We start from the raw sequence: 11,874 nt of genomic DNA, 5'->3' as shown, positions 1-11,874 counted from the left end.
CAGTTCCCTCAGGATCCACAGATGCATCTCATCATGTCCCATGGACTTGTGCACCTTCAGGTTCCTTAGATGGTCTCAAACCTGATCTTCTCCTACCATGGGCGGTTCTTCATTCTCCCAGTCCCTGCCTTTGCCTTCTGCGACTTGGGCAGTGTGGTTGGAGCACTTGCTGGTGAATCCCCCTCCAGGGCTTTATCCCATTGTACTCTACCAAGCAGATCCCTGAAGAAGCTAAAGTCTGTTCTCCTGAAGTCCAGGGTAGCGAGTTTGCTGTGCACCCTCCTCGCTGCCCTAAGGGTCTTGAACTCCACCATTTCAAGGTCACTGCAGCCAAGGCTGCCCTTGAGCTTCACATTCCCCACCAGCCCCTCCTTGGTGGTGAGAACAAGGTCCAGCATAGCACCTCTCCTCATTGGCTCCTCTGTGGGGACATATTTAGCTAACGGTCGCAAGAGCATTCCAGACGCCTTTAGAAGGCCTTGAACAGAATAAACAAGAAGACAAAAAAAGAAAGATGCCAATTAGAACACAGATGCGCATTCCACGATAAAGGGAACTTGGCACAAAGAACCTCAAATTTGGCAGTTTATCTTGACCAATTAGAAAGAGACAAGTTTCACATGTTTTAGTTGGTATAACCAATTATGTCCTATGATTATGTGCGTGTACAGTGTTGTTATAACCAATTATGTCCTATGATTATGCGTGTGTACAGAGTTGATATAACCAATCATATTTTATGCTTGTGCGCTTGTACAATGACTTTGCAGAATATATGATTATAAATATGCTTGTGTTTTAGCAATAAAGGGTCTTCTGTCATCTGCTTTCAAGATTACAGGTGTCCATTTATTTCTACCTCCTGCAAATTACTTTTTACCTACTTCTTCCTTAATCTTGGCAGTTCCAAGCAGTTCTTCAAGGTTTGTTGATCACACCACAATCCATTACCTTTTCTGACATAAGCATTCTACCTATTTACAAAGACCCATTGTCTAGTAGTGTGAGAGACTGAAAGAGTTAATGTCTCAAACATTGTGGTGGGGCAAGTTCTGCTTAAGGATGATGAACTCTGCATAACAAGGAACCCTGCCTAGCAAGGAACCACAGGTGAAAAGAAGCCGCTCAGCACCTATCAGCAACAGGAGGGGGAACGTGTGCCAGAGGGCGCACAGCTCCCTGTTCTGATATGCTAAGCAGGACAGCTCACCATGCTGTTTTGATATGCTGAGCAGGGCAGCTCACCATGCATGGGGAAAGATCGGGTCTGCAGGGACGGGGAAGTTACTCCCCAAGCAACCCCCAAGTCCACCAACCCATTTCCCAAAGGCTCACAAACCACTCATGACACCTAATTAGCCTAATGAGTTCGAGTGCCCACCCAAAGGAGGGGCAAGGATGATAAAAAGACACAAACTGAAGCCCCAGGCACACAAGCCCACCAGAACTGGACCCCTTGGCTGACTGAACCAATGCTGGACCCAGGACTGGTGAAATCTTTCTCTCTTCCTTTTTCTCCTTCTGTCTTGTTTTCTCTTTCTTTTTCCTTTTCCATAATCCCTACACCTCATCCCTTTAGATGTAAACTGTTAGACCAAGTCTGGGACTAGGAGTGGATTCAGCTACCCCTAGGCTCCTCTCTGAGAAGGAGTCTAGAAAGCAAGGGCATCCCCTCTGAACCTTGTGACTCAATGGGAGGGCTCTCCTTCTTCCCTGAATTGATGTATATGTGGTTACCACAGGTTACACGGTTCACTGAGGTAGTTCCATGCCAATTCCTGTTGTGAGAAACCCTGCCACCTACTGTTATGCCTCCCAAGTTCAGTTTGCTTCTGTCATGAATAAAATGTTTAACCGATCATTTGGTGTCGTTTCACCTCAATTTAGCCCAAGGAAATTCCAAATTCAACAGGACTCCCTGGTCTGTCCAGTCTGGGTGGTGACACTAGGCCCTCGCTGCTTTTTGCAGATCCTTTCAGAATTTGATAAACAGCAAACACTGAAAAAATCCACTTTTTTAAACTGTCAGCTGAGAGAGTAAACATAACTTACACCTTTAGCAAATTATTAGCATTTTTTAATCATCTGCACCTGTAAATAACAACTTACAGGTTAAAATAAAACCATTTACATACAAATAATTGAAATAAACAGGATGGAAAAGCATACGAAATAAAAACACACAGGTTGTAAATGTTACTAATAATGTCAGCTATGGCATGGATTCAATTTCATCCACATTTTAATTGTAACCAAGTATTGCCTCCACAACAAGAGATATTTATAGAAATTTGCCTCCTAACTCTAGACTCTATTCTTAAGGCATAGGCAAACTACTAAGGATGTTAACGACTCATTGGTTTTAGAAGTACAAAACATTTAGACGTCACACTCACTTTAGTCAGAGAACAGAAACAGGTCAAGCACCTGAATGCATTCAGACCAGCTCATCAGCCCCTCAGCACAGCCAGGGTTCTGCATCTCAGATGCCTGACTTTGAGCTGCTCAGGGACTGAAAAACTCATGAAGCAGAGATGACCAGTGGTTATATTCAGCAAATGCATCTGAGAAGGCCTCCACCTGTCCATAGGGAGACTACAGATGGCCAGAGGAGAGGACATGGGCTGTCCTGCCCTGGGAAATGATGTACTGATGGGACATGTGGGGTTTGCCTCCCCAGACACTGGCCCAGCGCAGGACATGCTGTTACGGATGCACGACTAACCAAATCCAACAGGTGTTAAAACTCAGATTTATTCTTCAGCAAAAGTTAGTTAGAAGTCCAGTAACATTTTATAAAACCACAGGCTTAATGATGTAAAGAGAATTAATACTACACAACTGACTTAAGAATCCCCAAGATTTAAAGTGATGGCTCAAAATGCGTATATCACACCTAAAAGCTGAGGGCTCTCTCCCTCGGGCCATGCCCCAGCCCGAGGGGGAGTCCCCAACTGCAGACCCGCTGCTCCAAGGAGGACTGCCCACATGTCCTCTGGCGGGACCCCATTTATACCCCTGTCAAATCTGACCTGTGGTCATTTAATCCTATTGGCTAGGAGAGTCACCTCGGTGTACCTGGCACATCTCAATTGGCCAGTTCAAATTTCAACCTGCAGCCTCCAGGGTTTCCTTCCCCTTCTCCCTTCCTGGGGAAGTTTCGTTTCCTGCTGGCAGGATAGGGTGGGCAGGATGTACTGCCACACATGCTTATAGCAGGAACAGCAGCTGCCCTGCAGAAACCCTCAGGAAAACGTTTGCAGAAGACAGGGGGACCCCAGGGCACTGCGGCCACTGGGTCCCATACTCATGGCAGACAAGTGCTGCCTTTCTTCCTAAGCACTTGAAATCAAACATGGAAAGACTGAGCACCACCCAAGGCAGCTTTTCCAACCAATGAAGATGGTTTATATCCATGCAGCTAAGCCCATGTAACTGTCACCTGAACGATTCCCACTTGCACAGTGATCAGCAGTGATTTTGCTTGAGTGATTTTTGACTGCATAAGCAAACTCAAATGAATGTAACAATAATAACTCCCAGCAGAGCAACTGTCATTGCAAGAAAGTCTCCAGAAGCCCATGTGTGTACACACACAAGGAAAACACACCTGAGAATTAAAATCAGTTTGGGAAGTTGTGTTTCTTTGTTTTGCTCAAAATCAGTGTTCATACTCAGGGTAAAGCAAGTCTTATGCAGTCAGCAGGATGGCTGACCCTTATTTAAGGCAGAATGTCTAAAGGCACAAAAAAGGATTCTACTAGATAACGATCTCCTGCTGCTAAATAAATACCAAGGTTTGTTGCTCGATGGATGTTGTGTGCACCTCATCTTCTCATCTTTGTCTTCACTTTCTTCTGATGACACTATAACTACCGTACCTCAACATAACATTAAAATGTTCAAGTACTCTTGTAAATCATATAAAATCCAAAATGCTCTACACAGATGCCTATAGGTTTTGCTATTCCCATCATGTTAACAGCACAGTAGGTCCTGCCAAACCTACAACCTGCAAAACCTGAAGACAATCAGCACACAGGCGCATACATATCTATCCTGTTCTGTCCTTGCCAAACTGCTGGGTGACTTGTCATCAGCCTCTGTGACTGACAGCAGGCAAGACTCTTTAATCTGGCTTAGTTCAGATGCAGCTCCTAGGGAAACAGCTATTTCAGAAAGTCATGTCTTATTATGTTGGGAAAGTGTAATGAGTTGGGCAAGAGTATGCAGCTGGCTTCTGCAGGTGCTTGTGATTTCTTATGTGCTTGAGTAATTATAGGGCAGAAGCAATCTCCTGGTTTCTGCATCTGCTTGCAATGTCATAGATGGCTGAGTAGGTGATAGGGGAGAAGGAGGCATTTGGCTTGTTCATGTGCTTGTGATGTCACATGTGGTAGATGATATGGCAAGAGCATGCACCTGGCTTGTACAGGCATTTTGAGGTCATAAGTGCCTGAGAAGGTTTTAGTGGAGGAGCAGGCCCTTTGCTTGTGCAGGTGCTTGTGATGTCTCATCATCTCAAGTAGGTGATAGGTCAGGAGCAATCCCCTGGTGCAGCTGCTTTGGGATGTCACTGGTGGCTGATTAAGTGTCAGACCAGGAGCAGGCCCCTGGCTTGTGTGGGTGCTTGTGATGTCACTGGTGGCTGAGTAGTTGATTGGGTATGAATGGACACCTGGCTTGTGTAGGTGCTTGTGATGTCACATGATCACAAGTAGGTGATAGGGCAGGAGCAGGCACCTGGCTTCTGCAGCTGCTTATGTTGTCACTGATGACTGAGTAGCTGATAGGCCAGGAGTATGCAGCTGGCTTGTGCAGGTGCTTGTGATGTCAGTGGTGGCTGAGTAGCTATTAGGGCAGGAGCATGCAGCTGGCTTGCGCTGGTGCTTGTGATGTCATATGTGCTTGAGTAGGTGATAGGTTAGAAGGAGGCACTTGGCTTCTTCATGTGCTTGCAAGGTCACATGTGCCTTGGTAGGTGCTAGGGCCAGAGCAGGCCCCTGGCTTGTGCAGCTGCTTGTGATGTCACTGGTGGCTCTGTAGCTATTAGGGCAGGAGCATGCAGCTGGCCTGTGCCGGTGTTTGTGATGTCACATATACATGAGTAGGTGATCTGGAGCAGGAACCTTCATGTGCAGGTGCTTATGGTCTCACAAGTGCCTGAGTAGTTGATAGGGCAGGAGCAGGCCCCTGGCTTGTGCAGGTGCCTGTGATGTCACCGATGACTGTTTAGGTGGTAGGGCAGAAGCAGGCCCATGGCTTGCGAAAGTGCTTTTGAGGTAACTGTTTGAGTATCTGATTGGGAACAAAAGGACACCTGGCTTGTGGAGGTGCTTGTGTTGTCATAGTTCCCTGCATATGTGATAGGGCAGGAGGAGGCAGTTGGCTTTTGCAGGTGTATGTGATGTCATAGGTGGCTGAGTAGGTGATAGGGCAGGAGCATGCAGCTGGCTTGCACTGGTGCTTGTGATGTCATATGTGCTTGAGTAGGTGATAGGTTAGAAGGAGGCACCTGGCTTCTTCATGTGCTTGCGAGGTCACATGTGCCTTGGTAGGTGATAGGGCCAGAGAAGGCCCTCAGTTGTGCAGCTGCTTGTGATGTCACTGGCGGCTGAGGAGGTTTCAGACCAGGAGCAGGCCCCTGACTTGCGCTGGTACCTGATGGCTCTAGTACCTGCATACGTGGTAGGCGAGGAGCATGCCCCTGGCTTCTGCAGTGGCTTATAATGTCACTGGTGAAATAGTAGTTTAGAGGACAGGAGCAGGCTCCTGACTTCTGCAGCTGCTTGTGATGTCACTGGTGTCTGATTAGGTGATAGGGCAGTAGCAGGCCCCTGGCTTTTGATGGTACTTGTGAGGTCATAAGGTGGCTTAGTGTGTGAAAGGGCAGAAGCAGGCACCTTGCTTGTATAGGCACTTGTTAGGTAACTCGTGGCTGAGTAGCTGTTTGGGTATGAATGGACACCAGGTTTGTGCACCTGCTTCTCATGTTCCTTTTGCTTGAGTAGCTGACTGGGTATGACAAGTTACCTAGCTTGTGAGGGAATTTGTGAGGTTATGAGTGGCTGAGCAACTGATAGGACTGGAGAATGGCACCTGGCTTTTACAGCTTCTTGTGATTTCACTTGTGGCTAAGTGATAGGGCTAGAGAAGGCACCAGGCTGGTGCAGGTGCTTGTGATGTCACATGATCCTAAGTAGGTGATAGGACAGGAAGAGGACCCTGGCTTGAGCAGGTGCTTGTGATGTCACTGGTGGCTGTGTGGATGATTGGGTATAAGTCACCTGGCTTATGCAGCTACTTGTGATGGCTCCATGTTAGGGCAGGTACAGGCCCCTGGATTGTTTAAGTGCTGGTGATTTCACCGGTGGCTCTGTAACTCTTATGGCAGGAGCATGCACTATCATGGAGCAGTGGAATGGACCTCACTCAAAACAGAGGAGTAGCAATATGCTTTATTGAAGTAAAATAATAATTTGACAGAGTTCAATAAATTTGATGGAATTTAATGAAGTTTAGTAGTGGTTTGACAAGGTTCAATGTTTGATGGCAAGGTTCACCTTATTAATTACTGCATGGAAGAAACATACAAAGAAAAAAAATTGAGTTAGAATTGAGAGAATGATTCACATAGAGACTGGATACGCAAAGAGTAAGGAGGACCCTCCCATTGAGTCATGAGGTTCAGAGTGGACCCCCTTGCTTTCTCAACTCCTTATGGAGCCTAGGTGTGGCTAGGTCCAATCTTAGTCTCAGACTTGGACAACAATTTATTCCTAATGGAATTATCCATACAATGTTTATAATAATATTGAGTAGCTACATGGATTAGTAATGCTTCATAGTATTAATTCAGCATGCTATCAGTCACTTACCGAGGATCTGTCACGAGTAAAGGATCTCTCCGCCTTGGGTAAGGAAGGATCTCTTAGTCTCAGGTAAGGAATCTCAAACCTTGAGAGGTGTCACTGCTCAAGGGGAGAATCACCTGGCGTGCAGTCCAGTTGCAGTTCAGGGAGAGCTCAAATTGGGCCCATCCTGATGGTAATATTTAAAGACTGAAGTAGTTGGCTGCTAGTCAATAGTATAGACAAGGTAGGTGTCTTTGTTTTAGCTCTGGTATCTTGTTCTGTACTTTGGTTATCTTGCATTTTTGGGTTTCGAAACCACCTTTCGAAATATTTTTCAAGGCACCTTCACTCCCTTCTATGTGAGCCAGGGGCTTTCCAGCTTGCTGGTTCACTGTGAGGATGTGAGGCCTGTTGTTCCTTAGTCAGCCTGAACCAAAGTACAGCTAGGGGTCAAGTGTATCCATCATAACAAAGCAGGTTCCCGCATCTGCCCTATCAGCTCCTCTGCTAGGCATGACATCATAACCACCTGCATGACCAAGTTCCATTCAATGCCCGATCAACATTCCCACCACCAGTGACATAAACACCTGCACAAGCCAGGTTCCTGTGCATGCCATATGAGCTACACAGCCAGCAGTGACATCAAAACACCAGCACAAGCCTGGTTTGCGCACCTGCCCTATCAGCTAATCTGCCAGCAGTGACATCATAAGCATGTGCAAGGCCAGTATCCTGGTTTTGGCTGGAATAAAGTTAATTTTCTTCCTAGTAGCTGGTATAGTGCTGTGTTTTGGATTTAGGATGAGAATAATATTGATAACACACTGATGTTGCTAAGCAGTATTTATACTAAGTCAAGGACTTCTCAGCTTCTCATACTGCCCTGCCAGTGGAATCTGGGAGTGCACAAGAAACTGTGAGGGGACACAGCAAGGACAGCTGAGCGAAATGAGCCAAAGTGATATTCCATACCATATTACATCATGCCCAGTATATAAACTGGGGGGAGTTGGCCAGGGGGCACCGTGGCTAGGGCTCTTCTGAGGCCTCTCTCTTCTCCCCACCCCCAGAATGCTGAAGGAGACCATGGCCCATGTGGGCCCTGGCAGTGGGACAGAGGAGTCTCATCACCCCCGGGCCCCCCCACTGCCTGCAGCTCTCTCTGAACCTCAGCCCCACAGGGCTCCTGGCTTGGAGATGGGCATCACTGGGAGGGAAGGGGGATGCTGGTAGGAGGGACTGGTTTGGCTGGTTGGGGAGGGTCTGTACCAGCCCTATGCCCTTGTGCTCTCTCCAGGTGGGGCAGGACAAGACTAGGGTGGAAAAATACCTGCAACAGAGCCTGCAGTACCTGAAGGACACTCAGTCCACCTTGTAAGAGGCAGCCATCAGGTTCATCAGTGAGCCACAGCACCTGTGGACCCTCTTCTGACAGCCTGGCCCCAGTCTCCGCCATTGTACTGGCAGCAAGGGGCAGCCCTGTGGCTGCCAGAGCCCTGACTGGCCACCCAGGGGCTCTGTGCCTTCCTGTCTGTGCTGGTTTTGGTTGGGATAGAGTTAATTTTCTTCATAGTAGCTAGTATGGGACTATGTTTTGGATTTGTGCTGGAAACAGTGTTGATAAAACAGGGATGTTTTCATTATTGCTGAGCAGTGCTTACACAGAGTCAAGGCCTTTTCTGCTTCTCAAACCACCCTGCCAACGAGTAGGCCAGGAGCGCACAAGAAGTTGGGAGAGGATACAGCTGGGACAGCTGACCCCAGCTGGCCAAAGGGATATTCTGCACCATATGACATCATGCTCAGCATATAAAACTGGGGGAAGAAGGAGGCGGGGGGAGGGGGGGAGATGTTCAGAATTATGGCGTTTGTCTTCCCAAGTAACTGTTACATGTGATGGAGCCCTGCTTTCCTGGAGATGGCTGAACAATTGCCTGCTGATGGGAAGTGGTGAATGAATTCCTTATTTTGCTTTGCTTGCATGTGTGGCTTTTGCTTTACCTATTAAACTGTCTTTATCTCAACCCACAAGTTTTATCACTTTTACCCTTCTGATTCTCTCCCCCATCCCACCATGGGGCAGGGAGTTGAGTGAGCGGCTGCGTGGTGCTTAGTTGCCAGCTGGGGTTAAACCATGACACTCTCCACCCCTGCCCATGCAGGTGGGCTTGGAAGCAGCCTTGTTCAGTCCCTGCTGAGGGGGAGGAGGGTGTGCAGCTAAGCTGGCAGGGCCAGGGGCCATGCTGCTGAGAACATAATGGGGAGCAGGAGTTCTGATGGGAGCTCTCCTCCTAGGGTTTGCTGTGCAGAAGCTGAAGGACCTACGTGAGGAGGAGCTGTGGGATATCTGCAATGGTGAGTAGGGGCAGTGCTGAGCTGGTGGGGCAGGGGACAGAGCCTGGGCAGGGTGCTGCCATGCCTGGCCCTGCTCCAGAGAAATGCTTTAGGGGCAGAGGAACATGTCAGGGGCATTTGAGCAGCAGCTTCCAGCTGATCTGTTGGTCCCACCTGCCCCTCCTGGCCAGGAAAAGAGACAGGTGGGGCTAGCATGATCTGGAGGGGATGCCAGGGGTCTCTGCAGACTGCAGGGTTTCATCTCGGGATTTCATCTTGGCTCTGTTTTTACTGTCACAGCCCTCCAGCCCTTGGTGAATGACACCAAACCCTCAGTCCATTCCCTGGAAGCTCAGACCATGCTTGTCCTGAGATCCAGAAGGAAGCATCCAACTTGGCAACTGTGCCTGCGAACACTGTTCTGCTAGCCCTGCAGAGCCTGAAAGAGGTGAAGCTCTCCTTAGGAAAATGGCTGCATGTGAGTAGAGCTGGAACAACAAGCCCACTCCCATGGTGTCCTTCACACGGGGAGCACCCTGAGCATGCTGAGCAGGCAGTGTCATTCCTGGCCTCTCCCGCTGCCTGCAGGACAGCTCATCCCTCAGCACACCCTGGCCCCAGTCATGTTTTACAAGTTTACCCTGTCTTTGGGCTTTCCCCCAAAAGAAGCCATGCTTGTCCACCCCTGTGGAAGAGGGAAGAGCTGTGCCCCCGCACCCTGCCCCACCTCCTCTGCATTGTTGGGGCTGGGCTCCCAGCCCTCTGGGCAGTGGGGCTGCTCTGGCCATGGCCAGTGCCATCAGCTAGGCAATGGGGCCAGCGTGCACCAGGCTCCCCACAGCCACCTTCCCAAGGGTGGGGAGGAGGGAGGACATCAAATCCCAGCAGCCAAGAGCTCCTCACCACCCCTGGCCAGCAGCTCTCCGCTCTGGGACCAAAGCCAGGCCATCCCCTTGGGATCCCTGGGGAACCTCTGCTCTGCTGGCTCACAGTGGCAGAACCATGAAAAGCAAGCTTAGGAACCCTGCTTATTTCTTCATAAAGAAGAAATAAAGGATCTGTAAATACATGCAATTGTTAGTAACATTTAGCAAATACATGTGCCGCTGCCATCACAATGTCGTTTTATCCCCTCTAGCTTCTGAAGCATCCTTGTACATCCAAAACAGAGAGAAGGATAGAGAGACAGCATGGATCTGCATCAACAGGGGGGAGCATCAGCAATTAGAAAGAGGAGACAGCTCCTGAGCAGCCACCACTATGAGCTGAAAAAGTTACTTTAATAATAACATTCAATAAAGTTACTCTAACAATTACTTGTTAAAGTCTCTCTCTTCACACAGTAGAACGTGTTCCTTAACGACTTGCACAGTGCACTTGGAATAGGAGGAGTTGGGGTTTTTTACTAAATCTAAATCATCTCTAATCTTGGGAATGCCTGACAAGAACCATGGATGCCTCCAGAAGATTTCTGCTGAGTTCTGACAACTCGGAAATCCTCTTTGACAGGAAGAGGTCAGGAAGTTTGACTGATTAGCATAAAACCTTCAGGGGCAAAAATCTCCCTTTCTGTCCCATTAAAGATGCTCCAGCATCCTAGTTAAAGAGAGATTATGGTGAGACTGGAGAAAAGTCTCAAACTCTTGTGATGCCTCATACTGAAATTTCTCTTGGAGAATGGAAGGAATTTTACCACATCTGACTGCCCAGAGGGGGAGAAAGAGGCTATGAAAAGCACCCTCCTTTCATAGCCCCCACCCCTAAAAAGGTTCTGGAGAAAAACTACTGCCAGGCTGAGGTTAAATCATAGAATCGTCACCTGACTGATCTAGAGGACCCTGGGAACTACTGACCTGTCAGCTTCACCTCTGTGCCTGGGAAGATCATGGAGCAGGTCCTCCTAGAAGCTATGTTGAGGCACATAGAGGTGATTTGAGACAGCCAGCACGGATTCACCAAGGGCCAGTCTTGCCTGACCAACCTAGTGGCCTTCTATGATGGAGTGACTGCATAAGTGGACAATGGAAGAGCTACTGATGTCATCTATCTGGACTTCTGTAAGGCCTTTGACACAGTCATCTCCCCCCAACATCCTTCTCTCTAAATTGGAGAGATATAGATTTGATGGATGGACTGTTCAGCATATAAGGAATTTGCTAGATGGCCACATCCAAACAGTTGCAGTCAAGGGCTCAATGTCCAAATGGAGATCAGTAACGAGTGGTGTCCTCCAAGGTCCGTATTGGGACCGGTACTGTTCAATATCTTTAGTAATGACATAGTGGGATTGGGTGCACCCCCAGCAAAGTTGCAGATGACACCAAGCTGACACCAAGGGATGCCATCCAGAGGGACCTTGACAGGCTTGAGGAGCAGGCATAACAAGAAATGTGGCCAGCAGGTTGAGGGATGTGACTCTCCCTCTCTACTTCACTCTTGTGTAGATCCCACCTCGAGTACTGCATCCAGCTCTGGAGCCCCCAGCAGAAGAAAGACATGGACCTGTTAGAGTGGGTCCAGAGGAGACCACAGAAATGATCCAACAACATTGCTGATGTCTGAGCTGATGGGCTTTTCACCTTGGCTCCTTGCTGTGCAGGGTTTGTCTTTAAGCAGAACTTGCCCCACCACAATGTTTGAGACATTAACTCTTTCAGTCTCTCACACTGACACTCCTCCCTGC

Source organism: Accipiter gentilis, chromosome W (genome assembly GCF_929443795.1).
Source record: "Accipiter gentilis chromosome W, bAccGen1.1, whole genome shotgun sequence".
Classification (NCBI taxonomy): Eukaryota; Metazoa; Chordata; class Aves; order Accipitriformes; family Accipitridae; genus Astur; species Astur gentilis.
The sequence above is the reverse complement of the archived record's forward strand: the minus strand, read 5'-3'. Positions refer to the sequence as shown.